The following is a 19,803-nucleotide window of genomic DNA, read 5'->3' as shown; positions in this document are numbered from 1 at the left end:
ATGCTAAAAAAGCAACTGCTATTAAAGTAGCAACTATTTTTAACTGCATTTTCATTTAGAAGTAACAGAAGCAACTGCTATATCAAAATAGCGGGTCGAACACACCTCTATTCTATAGTGATTTCCGAATCATCAGCTTAATGAGCCATATTCTAAAAATTTTAAAAGTTTCAGTTTAGAATTCCTAAAAATCCAACATCAAAGGTTATAATATAGACTCTGCGAAGAAAAAATCAGCCGTACCTACACAGTTTGGTCTTTGGAATGCAGTGGGTACGGGAGAGATTCCATTTAGCATATACAAGTGCCATTTCAACGATGTAGAGACATGTAGTTAACAACATAATCCGGTCAACTTAAACATCAAAATAATTGGCAAATAACAAAAATTGCCGGAGAGCCAAATTTTGGTGGAGAACTAGAGTTTACCATAACAAATAAAGTTTTAAAAGTCCCCATCGATCCCATGTGTGCAACAAAAGTTATTCGGGGTCAAAGGTCAACATTTGAGATTTTTTTGATTTTTTCCAAAAACGATAAGTTTTATCAAAAAAAAAAAATCAAACCAAAGTTGTAGATCTTAACATTCTCTACAAAAATAGTCCTTACAATTTTTTTCCTAAGAGTTACCATTCCTGAGATATCGCGATTTTAAAAGTTACTTTATACATTATAATATGCACATATATTATAAGCCACGTATATGCATAATGTGGCACTTAAGACAAGTATAAATGCCTATTTGTGTCTCTTTTATATAATACATTATACTATTCTAAAAATATTTCTTCAAAAGATAATCAGTCCCAAACTGAATTTCCTCTATCCACGTGGTTATGCTATGGCTGTTCAAAATTTGACTAAACTCGTGATTAGTTACTCGTTCAAGCCATTTTAACTAGAGCTTTTTAAAAATAAGGACTTTTAACCGATGAAACTTACAGATCATATAAATAATACATAAGCAAAGTAACTTGTGAAGTGGTAATGATAAAATTTATATGTCATGCTAATTAGGGGGTGATTTTTGCGATTTTTTTTACCAAAAAATAAAAGGGTACCAACAATATTTTGAGCGTAACTCACGTACTTTTAATACTACAAGTTTAAAAAAAACAAAAATAAACCTTCTTAAACACTTTAAAAAATTTGAAATGAATTCTCCCCGAAATTTGTTCCGTTTTTGGGTTATTTCACATTGAAATATTCAATTTGGAATTTGATGAAGAAGAACCTACTTTTCATTAGCTACAACTCTGCTTCTACTGGGTCTACGGACTTCAAGCATACACCATTTTTTCAGTTTTTTATAAGCTATATTATTGCTAAGTATATTTTTTTTTTCGCTCAAATACTTACTTTTTGAGTTATCTCCGAAAAACCGTCCAAAAACATATTTTTTTCTGTTAAAAATGAACATATTCACTTGCAAATAATTCGAAAAGTATTGACTTAGGGAAAAAACTCCATAGAACAAAAGTTGCTTATAATTAGTCATTTTATCCAATTCTGGACTTATTTTTAATGTATATTTTTCACCTTCGAGTGGTGAAAAATATCCCCTCCATTTTTGTAAAATGGGGGGGATGTAGAATTGTAAACTTTTTCTTATATAATAATAGACAATTTCAACTACGTATTCCCAAATTTTGATCCTTCCTTTATTTTTTTTATGTTGTCAGATCGTTCTTTGATCGGGCTATACAGATGTGTGGTCACCTTAAGTCCCTAAGATGGGACAAGTGTTGCTTTTACAACAAACTGCATGGACATCAGTTGTTTTTCTAAAACTATCCGGATGGTCTATGTAGTTTACTCCGGATTTTTACACAACTGAATATTTGAGATGGATAAAGAAACTACTATTCTATGAGAATAATAATAGAATAAAGTCGAATTTGCAAAAAATGGACATATCGGCTTAAGATGCAAATGGCCTAACTCCACTTTTAGCTCAAATTAACATTTTAGGTTGGTTGGGTTCATAAAAATTAACCGCGTCGACTTAAATACGCCTAACAACCGAAATGTCAAAAATGCCGCGACAAAATACCAGTCGAAACTCGCCTATCTCCGGCTTGATTTTCAACAATACGCAGTTGGCCTAACTCCCAGTGTGTAATGGTAATAACAGGTGAAACGTTGTTGTTCTTAATTTTATGTGCATAAAACAATATCTGAGGTAAGTATCAATAATTTTTTAATGCTTTAATTACCTTTGACGTTCAAATTATCTAGAGAATATAAATTTAGTATTTAATTTTTGTGCGTTCTTGGGTAAATCTGATGTTAAAATATCGTGTTGGAGTTAGGCAATTTTCATTTTATATTTACTTAGTTTGGATAGGAGATAGGCCATTATAGTTTCGATGATAAACCACATAGGTACCTACCTTTAATATTTTTTTCCCTATAATAACATTCTGAATTTTTACTTAGCTAGGTACATAAAAGTATACTTTCTAATTAACGCTGTATATTTCAGAATGAATCCGCAATCCCGTGAGATGAAAATGCTTTTATTGGCTAAGCAAAACATCTAGGAAAAGCCCAACAGACAAAGCGATGCCGAAAGCGATGTAACAAGAGATTTGTTAACATTTTGTGATACTTTTGATCAAGATAAGGATTTATCTACACTCTTAACTGATAGTACTAATCTAGCAAGCTCCTCAGCATCTAATCACCACTTATTAGCTGACGACAATTTAATTACTGATGATGATTTACTCACCCTAGCTGAAGAAAAAGTTGCTAACCTGAATTTTATCTCCTCAAATTTTCCTGAAGATGAAATCAACATTGAACCAGAAGATCGTCAGAATTTCGTTCCAGAATCAATTCATGGTGAAGAAGTGCCAACCTCCATTTTGGAAGAAGAAGTTATTGAAGCTTCTTCTAGTCGTTCAGATAAATCTTATGAACCCAGTGAAAATGAAACAAGTTCAAGTGAAAATGAAAATGAAGTAGTAGAAGAGCTACAAAATAACACTCCAATGCAAACCCCTTCACGGACACGCAGAAAGAGACGTCATGTAGATCAAAAGGAATGGAAGAAAAATAAAAATAAGATTTTGAGACAAGAAGGAAAGGAATATTTTGGAAAACAAAAGCAAGAAGAAAAATGGAATTATGATATTAAAAAAAAAGCAAAAGCTATAGGACCGAGATGCAAATGCAGTGGTAAATCAGTAATGAATAATGGGAAATCAGTAATGAAGTGCAATGAGATAACAGAAGATCAAAGAACAGAAATTTTTACAAGATTTTGGAATTTTTTGTGGAACGAAAAACAATTGTTTCTAAGGACGCTGGTTGAAAAGAAAAGTACTTCAAGAGCTAGGGATCGAAAAAAAGAGAACGAGTCAAGAAGGGAATTTTCCTATATATATTTTCTTCAAACAACATCCAAGATAAGAGTGTGCAAAACAATGTTTTGCAATACTCTTTCAGTTGCACCAAGAACTGTTGCACATTGGTTGATTGAAAAAAATAAATCACAACACACTGCAAATGATTTGGTGGATGATGACCTTAATGATACGCGTGATAATAATTCCTCCCAAATAGTTATTCCTAGAAAAGCGAAAATCGACAAACAAAAAGAAAATTTGTGCAATTTCTTTACAGTTCTTCCAAAACTAGAGTCACATTATTGTCGAAAGAGCACAAAGAAATTATACCTTGAAAGATCTTGGCAAACAAAAATGGAATTATACCGGTTTTATAAGAATGACTGGTGTACAAAAAACGATTCACAACCGCTATCTATTGCAGCATTTAATAACAGTTTCGACGATTTTAATTTAGCACTTTTTTCACCTAAAAAGGACGAATGTGATACGTGTGTGGGTTACAAGACTGGTAATATTGACGAAGCTACCTATCAAGAACATCAGAAGAAAAAGGAGGAGGCACGAAAGGAAAAAGAGGTTGACAAAACACAAGAAGATGTAAAAGTTTTTTCAATGGATTTGCAATCAGTTCTACTGAGTCCAAAATCTAATGTCAGCGCTCTATATTATAAAACAAAATTAATAGTCCATAATTTTACAATTATGGACATTAAATCCTTGGATGGATATTGTTTCCTCTGGCATGAGGGTCATGCTGGACTAACTGCCAACACATTTGCTACCATCATTTACAAGTTTTTAGAGACTAATAATATACCCCAAAAAAACTCTACTAGTAAAGTCATTTTGTACAGTGATGGTTGCACTGGACAAAACAGAAATGCAATTCTTGCCAATGCACTTTTCAACTTTGCACAAAAGCATGGGATTACAATTGAGCAAAAATTTTTAGAAAAAGGGCATACGCAAATGGAGTGCTATTCAATGCACTCCACAATCGAGCGAAAACTAAAAAACCGAGTCATAAATGTCCCAGCAGACTATGTCAATATTTGTCAAACTGCTCGTATAAATCCGAAACCCTACGTGGTGGAGTACTTGGATCATACATATTTCAAAAACTTTCAAGAAGTTCAATACATTAGTTCCATCCGTCCTGGTAGATCGTCAGGTGATCCTACTGTAACAAACATTAGAGCACTTCAGTATAATGAACACGGAATTCTCTTTAAAATCAGGCATACAGAAGAATGGATGCCTTTGCCTTACAGAATCACGAAAAAAGATAAAAAAATCTGGAATTTAGAAGAGTTGCCGTTAATGTATCCGACTCCAATACCAATTAAATCGGAAAAATTTCAACACTTAATGGACCTTAAATCGTCAATTCCTAAGGACTTTCATTTTTTTTATGATAACTTACCACATTTGTAAAATGCCTCTTTCTTTTTGTCTTTTGTCTTGTGTTGCCGTCTTTAAATTTTTTTTATACTTAAGTTGCACAATTAATTAGATTATTGCCTATCTCCTGATGCCAACCCATGCTCAGGGAACGCATATTACCTAACTCCCAATTTTTCAAGAATAAAGCCTATTTTTGACAAGAGCAAGTATTTTCTATGTTGTAGCATTAAACAAAATAAAATATTTTGGAAACTTACCTTGTTTTATTATTATTCTCTAATTCTGACAAGTTTTTGCATCTCCTGAATAATTTAAATTTTTGGAGTTAGGCCATTTGCATCTTAAGCCGACGATGTGTTGTTTTTCAAATAAACGCTTGAATTTCTAACATATTTTATTTAACAAAATTTGGATGTCTATATTCGTCTTGCTTCTATTTTAAATTCAATAATTATTAAAGCTTTCAAATAACATTTCTGAAAATAATTTGTTTCGTTCAATTTATTATTTTTTTATATCAAATTTACATAAATACATAAATTTACGTATTTAGGTAAGTATTTTTATTGCAATATTATAAAAGCATGTTTAACTACAAAAGGTTGTATTTTGCTTACCTTTTTTCTCGCTTTTCCACGGTCGTTCTGAAAAGTAAAGATAAATATTTAATCAGAATTTTTAATTTTTAAGGCTAAACTTTTATTTGTATTTTACAGAAGGTCATTATTATTTTCTTTAAAAATACATTCTAATTTTCATAAAAAGCTCCACAGGTGTAAGCACCTGACATATAATGAAAATTTGTTGAGTTAACTAGTGATAATAAAAAATAATAATAATAAATAAAAACTGGGTTGACACAATTATGGGTGTAATGAAAATTACTTTTTTAATTAACTGTTTTGACTTCACGTTTCGATTTCCACTTCACAAATCGTTATCTAAAAAGAAAAAGAAGTTATTCTGAAAAGTTTGGAGAAGCTGTTATAAAATAAGAGAAAAATAATTTCGACCACGATTTAAGTAATCTGTTAACCGAGGTTCATAGTACCAAGCGGCGCCGCTAGGAGAACACTCCAATAATGCGTCGCAGATTACTTATATGAAACGTGGTCATTTTGTACTCTAATACAGAGTATGGTATGACAAGAAAGAAAATAATCGTTTCGTTTTGATTCAATTCGAGTCTCTTGCCATCCTCTGACACCTGATGTTTCGGAATCTATTCCTTTTCAAAGAGGTTTTGCAAGAAGACTGAATTGGGCCATAACGAAACGAAGATGGTGCAAATATTAAAATATTTGCACCGGAGTATGAATTCGGTTAACAGATGTGTTAACCGAATTCTATTCTATGTGAACTAAATTATTTTTCACTAATTTTATCGTTTTCTTCGTTTCGTTATGGTTCAATTCAGTCTTCTTGCAAAGCCTCTTTGACAAGAAATATATTCCGAAACATCAGGTGTCAGAGAATGGCAAGAGACTCGAATTGAATCAAAACGAAACGACTATTTTCTTTTACGATGTTATAAGTTATTTTTTTATGTTAAGTAATTCTTTTCAATCAACGAAAAATGTTTTGGTCTCGATCTTACAGACTATAGCAATCAGTGGTTGAAGAAATTGTATAAAAATGATTCTGTTGGCCTAGGGTATCAAGTTATGACTGTTTTTTTGCTCATCATTCCTCAACCTCTGGCATCCACTGTTCGATATAGGTCTCCTCCATATTCTACCATTGTCCTCTATAATAATTGTAATAATTGGGTCTAAATCCCAAATAAACATATATGTAGACCAGGGTAATAAGACCAAAATATACCCTGTTCGTGACACTTTAACAGCCAGGCTACTGACGCGTTTTTTCGACAGGTAATACCTATAAGAACAAATTGCAACTATTTTTTGCGTAGGATCTGGCGGCCATTTTTATTTATAAACAATTTAGTGTCAAAAACGGACTCTTTTCCTTTTTTTGTTTTCAAATCAATGAAAAACAGTAAAACTTATGGGTTTTTTTAGTACAAACATCTTCGAGAGCATAGAAAAGGCATTAAAATAGCGTATCATAGAGGTTGATATACTCATTTGTTGTTAACATAAATACGAAAGAAAGCAAAAGTTGCAAAAATCGAAATTGCAAAAAAATTAATTTCGCAATAACTACTGTAAAAATTAGTGTATAGCTTTGAAATTTTTGTCAAATAAGGTTTCTTAGGTGCTTAATATGTGACAAAAATTTCAAAGCGATTCATTATATTGTTTAAATTTTATTCAAATTGTTTATCCCGAGCTTTTACAATAACATAAGTCAGAAAAGAATGATGTTAGAACCATTCTACAGGTGTCAGATGAAAGAGCATGAGCTAAGCTTTCAAATTGGTGTAAAAAATAAATAAAAGATGCGTTTATTAGTAATAAATAATTATGTAAAAGTATCGCCAATCTTGCCTTATAAACTTTTTGAATAATTTTTTTCAAAAAAATCTATTGTTTTGCTTTTTAGGTGCACAACTACCAAGTAATGTTAGGTATATAATAATTGATAAAAAAATTGTAATAAACATATATAGTTTATTATATAAAAAAATAAAAAGCTTATGAGGAAAAATTGACGATACTTTTGCATAATTATTTATTACTGATAAATGCGTTTTATTATACAAGGTGTCCCAAAAGTAGTGGAACGGTCGAATATTTCGCGAACTAAACATCGGATCGAAAAACTGAAAAATACATGTTCAATCATTTTCAAAAATCTATCCAATGACACCAAACATTAACCCCCACTACACCCCCTGAAGGTGGGGTGGGGGGTAACTTTAAAATCTCAAATGGAAACCCACAGTTTTCTTGCAGATTTTATTTCGTTACGTAATAGTAAGCAACTTTTATTCAAGAAATTTTTTCGAACTGTGGATAGATGGCGCTATAATTGGGAAAAACGATTTATCCATATACCATAGGTAAAATATAGAAACGGTCTAATATCTCACGAAATACGCTTCCAAATAAGAAACTAAAAAACAGATTTTTAATATTTTTTGAAAACCTTTCGAATAACACCAAACGTGACCCTTCAACCCACCCCCTGGAGGTGGGGTGGGGGGTAACTTTAAAATTTTAAAAAGCAACCCCCACTTTTTATTACAGATTCGGATCATCATGAAAAATTAAGCAACATTTATTCGAAACATTTTTTAGAATTGTTAATAGATGGCGCTTTAATTGGAAAAATACGATTTATTAGCGCCATCTATCAGACATTTTAAAAAATGTTTCGAATAAATGTTGCTTAATTTTTTATGACCAATCCGAATCTGCAATAAAAAGTGGGGGTTGCTATTTAAGATTTTAAAGTTACCCCCCACCCCACCTCCAGGGGGTGGGTTGGAGGGTCATGTTTGGTGTTATTCGATAGGTTTTCGAAAAAGATTAAAAATTTGTTTTCTGGGTTTTCATTTGGAAGTGTATTTCGTGAGATGTTAGACCGTTTCTAGAATTTACCTATGGTATCAGGATAAATCGTTTTTCCCAATTATAGCGCCATCTATCCACAGTTCGAAAAAATGTCTTGAATAAGAGTTGCCTACTTTTACGTAACGAATCCAAATTTGCAAGAAAAACTGGGGTTTCTATTTGAGATTTAAAAATACCTAACCCCCCCACCCCACCTCCAGGGGGTGTAGTGGGGATTGGTGTTTGGTGTCATTGGATAGATTTTTGAAAATGATTGAATAAGTATTTTTCAGTTTTTCAAACCGATGTTTAGTTCGCGAAATATTCGACCGTTCCGCTACTTTTGGGACACCCTATATATAGGGTAATTGTAAATATAATTTACAATCAAGATGCAGTAGAAAAAAAAACAAACCAAGACACGTTAACTGCTACTAGGAGCACTCCTGAATCATAATTTACAATGTATAAACTTTGGAAATCATGATTTGGGATTTACAGTGTATATAAATTGTAAATTATGATTCGAGAATGCTCCTAGTAGCATTTAACGTGTCTTGGTTTGTTTATTTCTACTGCATCTTGATTTTAAATTTAGTATAGTTACGTTTTTTATTAAATTTAATAAAAAGATATTTTTCAGTAGTTTTTGTTTGTTTGAAATCGTATCGTTTCATTGAATCACCTTGTATTATACATATATTTCCCATTTTTGTGAAATCTCGTACCCACTTTTTGTTTGATGGCTCTAATGGCTGTTAATAATCCAAAAAGCCTTAGACCTAATCAAGTCCTTACAAACTTTTAACATACAAACATTTTCTCCTCTTTGGATTTCTCATCGAATTTAAAAAGACGAAATGCGTCTTTGAGGCATTAGAGGGCCTAATCATATTGAATTTCAGATTAATGTCGGTTTGAAAACTTCGCAAAGGTCCATTAAATTCTTATCAGACATTGGGGGATTTATGTATATACTGTATCGCATTTAACATGAAGTCTATTTTATTTCTTGGAGAGATTTGAGTTTGTCGGTGGAAGTAGAGTTTGATGCATTTTTTATTTAGTTCAGGTAGAAAATTGAACAATACGAAAAGTTCGAGGAGGAGTAACTATTTAATTAAAATCATTTTATGTTGTACAGTAGGGTGGATCCAGTGGCGTAACAAACTCCGTCGCCCCCCCCCCCCCCCGCAGAATTTGAAATGGGGCCCCTTTTAACCCGGGAACAGTCGCGCCGTTGAAAAAATCCAACTTTTTATCATTTTCCGTGATAACTTAATGAAAAATTTTGCAATATAACTTTCCACTTGTAAGTGCCTCGAAGAAGATTGTAGTAATGCGTAGGATTTTTTTAAAATTTTTTAATTTCATTTTTATTTTTTTTTGTGGAATTTATGGCATTGGTGGGAACCACCAAACAATAACAAGCAAACAAAAATATTATAAAATTGAATTTTGTTTTAAATTCGTATTGTTAGATTTTGTTCTACGCGCGACTGCTTACGTGGCAGAAGTGAGCTCGACTGCTCCCGCGTTAAACAATTACTAAATACGACTTATTTAACAAAAACTTTTTTGTGTTAACTATTTTGTGAATTTTTATTGGTATACAGGCCCATTCCAAATAAACAACTTCTTTTGTTGTTTTCTGTACAACTTACCTACAATACATTTAATCACCAGCTTTAAACATAGTAAATGTTAAAACAATTCTTTCTTGATTTCTTATACAGTGTGTTTGCGTAGCTTGAAACCTATGGGAAACTTTTTTATTACATATCTATATTACGAAAAAAAAAGTTATTCTTCATAAAATGCTCTGCATGGTATAAAACTTAAGTTTCAATAATCAGATATTAAATTATATTGATTTTATACGAGGTATATCAAAAAATATTAATTTCGCTCAATAGTACCTATACCACCTTTATATTTTACAATATTGAAAAATTTTATTATAAAAAGTTGTTCGCAATTAAAAACTATGTTTAAGTATGCAATTATATCATTCCAGTTGAAATATTGAACTATAGTGAACTATAAAGGTACTTAACTCTTAGAGAGAAATTCATATTTTTCGACATACCTCGTATAAAGTTGGTAAAATGTGATATATTACGATTGAATATTCGTTTTGAGATAATGCAGAGCTTTTTATAAAGAATCTGATAAGAATTTTATAAAGAATTTTTTCGTAAAATTAAAAATTTATAATAAAATAGTTATTATAATTGTAATAAAATGATGTTGGTTATCGGTAATTTGAGAAATATTTTGGAAAAATTATTTTTTTATTTACAAGCACGTAATTACATATTAAAATTAAAATCGTATATTGTTAAATATAAAAGTATTTTATCCTTGAGTTAAATTCCTATTTTTTGACTTACCTCGTATAAAATTGATAAGCTTTGATATCTGATGGTTTATCTGGCTTATTTTGTATCTCAGATTTAAGACCATTCAGAGCATTTCATGAAGAATAACTTTGTTTCCCATATGGTTCGAAGCCACGCAGACATACTGTATAAGTGCTCAAAAAAATTTATTTTGAATTTTCAAATTGTAATGTCTGACAGGGCCGTAACTACCATCGGGGTAACCGGGGCAGTGCCTCGGGGCCCCCGGTGAAGGGGGCCCCGCGATTGTAATCGCGTTATACTGCCTATAGGCAATATAACGCGATTAAAAACGTACATTGTAGCCGAAGAATGTAAGTAACATCATATGTAGTATATTTTTTATGAAAGCAGAAAAGATGTTATATTGATGGTAAATATTTAGCTTAAAATAATGTGATTTCAAATCTTTTTTGTGTTGGTCAACTAAAATAGCAATATGTAGGTAGGTACAGGAAACTTCAGTCATGGAGTACATTAAAATGCGTTTTCAAGTGGTTAAATATCAATTTTCCCAGACTCCCCGGTAGGGGGCCCCCATATCACGTTTGCCCCGGGGCCCCCAACATCGTACTTATGGCCCTGATTTAATGACATATTCGAATTCAGCATAATCAAAAAGCAAACAGAAACATTTTTGAACAAAATAAAATGATGAATTCACCGATATCTTTTAAAATTATTTAATATAAAACAGTTTTATTGTTTAAAGAATTAATAAACAATTAGAGGCTTCTGTGAGTAGAACTTTTCACTTTAAGATAAGATATATAAACTAACAAAAAATGTTTTAGAAAAATATAAGCTTGTTTGATTTTTTCCGAAACCGAAACAATGCAAGTTTTTCTACATTGACTTCCCTAAAGCGTAAGTGTTATAATTTCCTTATCTTACCGTTTATCTGTTGAGAGATTGTCCAATGATTACACAAGAAAAGTCGTCAATAATTGTTAAATAAATGCGTATTTACCAAACTGATGCAACTATAACCGTAAAAAAACACAAACATAAATAACATTCAATGCAAACAACCAATATGAAATTACTGGCGATAATATTGTATCGAAATACTAAAAGTAGGTAAAGAACAGAGAGAAAGGAAACCCATTTTTAGATTTAAAAATATTGTTCTTAAATTCGGCAAATTGCAATTCTAATATCTTTCAGTAGTCACGTACAAAGCATTATATAGTTTATTGTCGCTGCCATAAAATTTCCGTAGGCCGGAAGGGATTAAGTTTCTAGATATTATGAGATTATTCACTTGGCAAATACGTCTAGTTAGAAATTTTTACGTTTTTAAATTTAAACCGACAACGTAAAAATAATATAACAATAACAGATTTTTACATAATATCAGATGACAAGATGGGGCCCTTAAGCGATTGGGGCCCCCCCGCAAGCTTCATGCTGCGGGGCCCTCTGTTACGCCCCTGGGTGGATCGATTATCGCAAAATTTTAAAAAAATTGACACATTAATTTGGAATACCCACCAAAATTTACTTTTAGTAACGACAATAAAAAAGTGTTATTACAACTTTTTGATAAAATTACATCTTCTGCCCTCTACCGGCCTTTGAACATCGAAAAAAAATGTTGGAGTAACAATAATTACAAAATTAAAAAAATTGACAAATTGAATTGGAATAGTCACCAAAATTTACCTCTAGTAATGACATTAAGAAAGTATTATTACGACTTTTGGATAAAATTACATCTTCTGCACTCTATAGGCTTTTGAAAAACGAAAAAATAAATTTGGCATTACTAACAGAAGCCCGGTCCTGGCGGTCCTGGTTTGTTTAGTCTAGTCCAAACTTAGGGGTGCGGGGGTGCTGCGCCTTTGCACTTTCAGTAATGTTTATTAGTCCTACACTTTCAATGTTCACAAAATTATTTTAAACTTCCTACCTTGGCCAAAGTTTGTGACCACTATGGGTTATCGGGCAGATCTGCAGCAGCTGCGGCAACGGCAGTGCTACACGACCTTGGAATTCTTACCAACGCTAACACGAAAAACGTAATAGACAGGAACAAATTGAGAAGAGCAAGAGACAAATCAAGAAAAGGTTTTATGCAAAACTTCCCCAAAACTTTACAGACCATATATTTTGACGGATGGAAAATATTTAATCGTTATCGAAAATATTTAAGGCAAGCACCACAGAAGAACCGCAATAGAAGAGCCTGTTTCATTAGTTCAAGAGCCAGGCTTCATATTTTTTAGGTCACACAGTACCCCTTTCTAAATCGACTCTAAGCATTTGTCGAAGTATCATGAAATTTTTAGAGAGTTATAGGTATAATGTAGAAAAACTAGTGGTAGTAGGATGTGACGGAACTGTGGTAAATACGGGAAGAAAAAATGGTGTAATTTTTCAAGTAGAGTTAAAGTTAGGCCGCCCTTTACAAAGATTTGTCTGACAGCTTCACTCTAATGAATTGCCTTTAGGGCATCTTTTCCAAAAGCTTGACGGCCAAACTCGAGGTCCAAGAGATTTTGCAGGAACTATAGGAAATCAAATAGTGCAGATTAAATTAATTTAAGTGCCGATCAGAAATATTTGTTTCAAATTTGTGTCGCAATTTCTACAGGGGAATTTTCTGTCGATTTATTAAGCCGAAGCCCTGGAAAGTTGAGTCATTCTCGATGGCTCACGTTGACGAATCGCATTCTACGTCTTTATGTTAGTACTGACAATCCAACATCAGAATTAAAGGAACTGACCAAATTTATTGTCACGGTTTAAGCTCCTTGATCTAGATCAAATGCAATTCATCATGTGTGAATGGTGCAAATCGTGTTTTACAAACAATAAAGCGTAGTCTATACCTAGAGAAAAATTTGAAAAGTTTATAGACCCTGTAATTCAAAGAAATGATTATTTTGTACATCCGGAAAAACTTCTGCTATGTATGGTGCATGACACTTGCCCGCATATAAGAGATCTTGCACTTCGTCGCATTCTCAATGCAAAAACTAAGGCCAATAATGATTCATCTAACACCCGACCATCTATTATTCCACAAATTAATTTTGACGCAGATGACTATGTTGATCTTATTGATTGGCAAAGCAATAAAATAACTTGTCCTCCATTGCCTCAAGGTTTGAAAGTAGAGTTTTTGAAAAATATTATTTCCGGATCTCCTGAGAAAATCATTGATATCGCTGTATTAATATCGCAATTGATATTGGGTCACAAAAAAGACAGTTTTATCAAGGCAAAAATTGATTTGCGCAAAGATATACCAAAATTTGAGTCCAAAAAAGACTCCAAACAATAAATAATCAAAATTAAGGGGGAGGGTAGGGAGTGGGTGAAAGAATAAATATGACATATTTCAAAAATATTTCAGTTGGATATCATTTTTATAATAATAACCTGTACTTATTACTTAACTTTTCAATTAAAATCAGTTCGTAATTTTTTTATTTTTTCAACCCCCGGTACAGGGCAGAAGATGAAAATTTTTTGAAAAATCGCAAATAAAGATTAGGTTTGTAATACCAATTGGCAAATTTTGCTTACTATTCCAAAACGGTTTTCGAAACTTCGATTTTTCCATCCACCCTATTGTACAGGGTGTTTCACTCATAATTGGAAATATTTTAACTGTAGATTCGTAGGTTTAAAATATTAAGATTTAACATAAATCACTTAAATAAAATGTGGCTCCTTACTGAGTTACAAGGTGTTTTATTTAAAAATTTAAAAACTATTTGTACCAAGTGCTTTAAAACTATTTGACATACTTATAACTTCATAGTTGGCAGAAAGTGTCGGTACTGTACACCCAACTAAATTATTTTAAATAGATTGTTACTGTATAATGATGATAAACCCGAAGAACTGGAGACTAAAGATGAAGGTGAAGGACTAGAAATACTAAAATCAGAAATATGTACTACATGCTATAAATTTTTCTAAAAACAAGAAAGCCGTTGGCCCTGACATCATACCCACAAAAATGTTAAAGCTCATAAATGAGGAAAACATTGGAATACTGGTCAAAATTTTTCAATGATATTTATTCGACTGGTGACAGCCCTGAAGATTGGTTAAAGTCCGAATTCAGAACCCGACTAAAAAACAACGTCCGAAACATTGTAGCGATTATAGAATGATAAGTCCTATGAGCCACACTTTAAAAATATTTTTACGTATCATCCACAGTAGAATCAGTCCTGGGAACCCGTGACGTACTCTTCGCACTAAATGTATTATTGCAGAAATGCCGATATCAAAGGAAAGACGTCTTTGCTATATTTATTGACTATGAAAAGGCCTTTGATCAAGTACAGCATCAGAAATGAATTAAAATATTAAAGGATTTGTTTTCTCCACCTTGCTCTAAGGTGTTAAAGCCTGGACAATGACAGAAGCCACACAAAAAAGAATCAATGCATTCGAACTCTGGTGCTACCGCAAAATGCTCAGAATGGCCTACATGAGCCATATGATAAATGCGGAAGTGTTGCAAAGGATAAACAAAGAAAGAGAGCTTATTCTTATAATAAAAGAACGGAAAACACAATATTTTAGTCACATCGTAAGAAATCAAAAGTATGAACTGCTACAACTTATAATCGAAGGCAAAATCAATAGCAAAATTGTAGCATTACAAATTTCGCTACCATGTTTTGTTTTAAGAACCCGCCTAAATAGGTATTTTTCCAATTTATTTTATGAAGTAATTTACCATAAATATTCTGAACCGCCCATGCTTCTGGATATTACATTTTGTTTCACAATATTGTATAAAGAATAACGCGTAGAATGAAAAATACCTAGACCCCAGTAAATAATGCGTTGAAAAAGTCCTAAACAAATAAGTTTTGCAGATCTTATGTCGTTAAGGATCAAAGTCGCCCAGTAATGGCGCGATTTTTCTTGATCTGTGGCCTTACCCAATATCGAGGGGAGAAGGTAGTTTAGTTCCACACGAATCACAGATCACCTACCTCCTCTAGATGTTTCACGATAACGCTTTGGTTAAATATGAAAAACAGCGCTCCATGCCGCTTGTATCGGAACTAATTTCAAGCGGGAATTTCAAAATGTAATTTTGGTGGGAAGAAAATATTAGGTTAAAATATTTGTATAGTTGAAAAAAAAATAATTTGGTTTTAAAATATGCAAATTATTTTTAATTTCAAATATACAAAATACCATTTGGGAAAAAATAAGACATGACAACGTATTTTTATTTATTTATTTAATACCAGCAAAACCACTTTGTATATACTTTTTTACAAATCGTATCTTTACAAATGAAATTATTAATAGTTATCTTCCAAATACTTCTACAAAAGGGTATCTCAAATGATTGAAACATGTGTGCATCTCTACTTGTTGAGGACTTTCAACTAAAACAAAAAATTAATATAATTGATTTGATAATAACCATATTCATTTCACGTAAAATAATTTGTATTAATTATATATTTTCTGTAGGGGTTACTTACTTGGTCTTGGTGTTACATTCGTTTGCTTCCCTACACCACTAACTGTGTTACTTGTTCTCTAATAACAAATACTTGTTGAACTCACCATGCAAATGTAAGGTAGGAATTTGATCTTCCTAGGGATCTTCAAATCACATTCGTTTTGTTTCAAAAACTGTATTTGAATCCATTTTATCTAAATCAGGATTTTTTATTATTGCTAACAATCAGATTATCAGATAAACATTTTTGCTGACATAAAGATAAAAGATAAAGGCATACTGACACTGACAATGATGACAATTGACAAATTATAATGACACTCAGACTCAGTGATATAGAAGAAATCTTCACTCCAGGTGCATGGCGACATCTCAAAAAACGTATTATTACTAAAAATGGCATTTAGTTTAGTATGACCTTGAGATACCTGCGTGAAACATCTAAAGAGAGTTAAGTGATCTGTGACACGAATCTCTGCTGGTGTTACATCGACCAGCGGTGGAGCTCATAGAAGCCACCACTTTGCCGGCATCAATAAGATATTATCGCCATGTAAAACAAAGTGAAGAGTTTGTAGTTTGTTCCGTGACCATTGAAGAGTATTCGTAGAAAGTTTCACTCCCTAATTTTGGGTTTTTGAAGTGAAAATGCAAATACGCAGTACAAATGAATTACGTAGCTGATGATGGCCGGCCTTGTGTGGTGATGTTCTATTCCTGTTCCCGTATTGAAGTCCCCTATTAATGTCCCAATGAGATGTTCGTTTACCAATTTCGTCCTGTCTCCATTGTCTTGAGCCTGTTTTCATCTACAAGAAACCCTGCGCCCCACCCACCTGTAGATTGACACATGAAAGTGTTTGCTTTGTTCATGTGTGACGAGTCGTTTTAAAAGAGGTACAGTACTATTTTGATTATAAATTAAAAGTGATTAAATTCCAAGTGGATATTAGAAGTTGGTAAAATTTTAAATAATTTTATAAAGATATTTTGCTTCCAGAATGGTAGTTTTTATAACGTTTGTTGTTTGTTAATATTTAAAATAAAGTGGCAGTGACATTTGACATTTGACACCTTTAGTTTTGTTTTGAAATACACTGTTAACCAAAGTTAAAATTTTTTGTATTGATAAAAAAATCATGTAAAGTTAAAGATTTTTTTGTATTGAAGTCGTGTAAAAAAATTTGTAGTTGTTCATCTTTTATCCTGTAGTAAAGTGATTCATTTTCTGTCTAAGAATATTTTTTTAAATAAAAAATAAAGTTTGAGGTTTGAAATAAATGTTTTGAAAATGTACCTATTTTTATTTTCTGCAACCCTTTGGAAAGTTATTAACTAGTTTCTAATGCAACCAAAATTGAGTTTTATTGTAAAGGACCCGGAATATGGCATTGAAGCCAAGAAAGATGACAAAGATTGCCCAAGTCCCCCCAATTGGTATCCGTAAGTACCGTAATGTGTCCAGTAAGTACCCAATATGTGAATCGGAGAATTTTATTCCAAACGGCGTCATTTTTAAATAGTAGGAGGTCCTCCAGTCTGTGTAAGTATCCTTTGCTTATTTAGTAATGGAAGTTAGTCTTCTTTTAAACCCTCTCACCCCCCTAACGATTCCACGACGTGCCACCGAACAACCTCTGTGCTGCCGTCTTGCAAAAGAACGTTATAAGTGCCTGCTCCTTCTACTTTAGCCCCATTTCGACCCCCAGTATCTTTATAGTTAGTTCTATCCCTGATCCCATCTGAGCAGACATTTTAAAACGCTTCAAAATAGGGCCAGGAAGAAGGCCAACTCTTGGCTTAAAAACCTACGACAATGGACGAATATGACCTCCATAGAACTATTCGGGGCGGCTGCAAATAAGATTAAATGGTAAAATGTAATGGCCAACGTCCTTAAGGATACGGCACCGTAAGAATAAGAAGATTAAATGATAAAGAAAGTGATAGTCAAGACGTACAAGTCATAGAAAATTATACTGGCGTCAAACAGCGACAGCTTGCACACATAAAATATCAACAGAAATATGTAAAATACAAAGAGGTGTCAGACAGGGTTGTATACGGCCCCTACTCTTGTTCAATTTATATTCTGATAGAATATTTAAAGAAGCGCTGCATAATTTGGAATGGGGCGTGAAAGTTAATAGAAGACTGATAAATACAATCAGATATGCAGACGATACAGTTATTTTAAGTGATGACATGAATGTATGGGTAGTGCCTATCTCGGCTCAAGAAACAGGTACGTCTTTTAAAAATGTCCCAAGTCGGCGCAAAGATTAAAACTGCCAGATATAAAATATACCAGCTCGGCTCATGTAATTGTTACTATCAAATAATTTTATATCTCGATGGAAAAAAATACATTTATAGAAGAACTTTATTAAATAGATATATAATTATACATAACCCAAGAAAAATAAAAACTAATATTAAAAATTATCAAAATTATCATAATGTGATAATATTTTAACATATTCAAGTTGCGATAACATATTATTGTTGTATTCATTAACTTTTGTATTAATAAAATCATGGCGCTAACAGTCAACAGTGTGTCAAACATCTAACCAAGCTTTATCTTATATGTATCAGTAGCGAAATCGATTCCACGGCCAACATATCCAACCAAGAGAAACTATTTCTTAAATTCGCAAAGAGCCCAAAATTTCTGTACAATATTGAGGGAAGTGATATTGAGGATAGGATGATTTTCTATGTTAATAAGAAATTTTCCCTACCTGTTAATCTACCTGAAATACCTACCTGTTAATCTTCGAGTCGACCTGGTGGGTTTTTAAAATGTATCTGGGGTGTCATAAAGGACTAAAGGATTATAGTGAGCCGAGATGGGAATACCCCGAATATATTACCATGTCTTTTAAATGCCATTCACACAGTGGCAAGAGAGTTTAGATACACGATGTTTAGATGTTTGGCACATCAATATTCACGGCTATATGTTGATGGTCATATAATTCAAAGAGTACCCAGTTTTAAATATCTTGGTTGCCATATTACTGAACAACTAGATCCAGATACAGAGATAAAATGTAGAATCGAGATAGCCCGCACGACATTTTTAAAAATGAGGTCTGTAATGTTAACTTGCAACTACAACTTCGAAAGCGCATGATTAAATGTTACATTTGGTCAGTCCTCTTATACGGTGTCGAAGCATGGCCATTAAAAATATCCACTATTAATCGTTTGGAGGCCTTTGAAATGTGGCTTCGCTTCACAGACGTACACTAAAAATACCATGAATGGTTATGCTGACAAATGTGTCAGTCCTTAAGCGTGTGATACAAACGCAAACTTTAAGTACGCGGGTTTAAAGATCGCGGACTTACTTGGTTCACCGTCGGTGATACACGGCAGACTTACTCATAACTCATTGCGATGTCGTCGAGAGAAGATGCTTTGTGCTATTTAGGAATTTTATCGTATTATATACTTCGTATCGTATCCTATCGTATTATATATTTTTTATACTAATAAAAAAGACGAAATCGAAAAGTGTGGGTAATAAACAAAATATCATAGATAAGAGGGTAATATTTTCATCAGGAGGATAAAACAGCCTATAAATAATTAGGTTTAGTCAGAAACAAATATTCAAAAAAGCTTAAAATAGTGTTTTACGGTTTTCTCAAAACTTATAAAATGTAACTTGTCTCCTTTCAACAATAAACGATTGAATTATTTCTAGGCAATTTGCTTAA

The 19,803-nt window shown here is 32.6% G+C and overlaps 1 long non-coding RNA gene across 1 annotated transcript; it reads right to left on the bottom strand.

Moving 5' to 3' along the window:
• Positions 1 to 15,826: 15,826 nt before the first annotated feature.
• LOC126878571 (uncharacterized) lies at positions 15,827 to 16,450 on the bottom strand. The gene is made up of 2 exons (XR_007695704.1): positions 16,095 to 16,450; positions 15,827 to 15,995 (listed from the first exon to the last, which is right to left on the bottom strand). It is a non-coding gene; the product is annotated as an uncharacterized LOC126878571 (long non-coding RNA).
• Between the last annotated feature and the right edge of the window lie 3,353 nt (positions 16,451 to 19,803).

The sequence above is a fragment of the Diabrotica virgifera genome, chromosome 10, assembly GCF_917563875.1.
Source record: "Diabrotica virgifera virgifera chromosome 10, PGI_DIABVI_V3a".
Taxonomy (NCBI): Eukaryota; Metazoa; Arthropoda; class Insecta; order Coleoptera; family Chrysomelidae; genus Diabrotica; species Diabrotica virgifera.
This window is presented reverse-complemented; position numbering and strand designations above follow the sequence as displayed.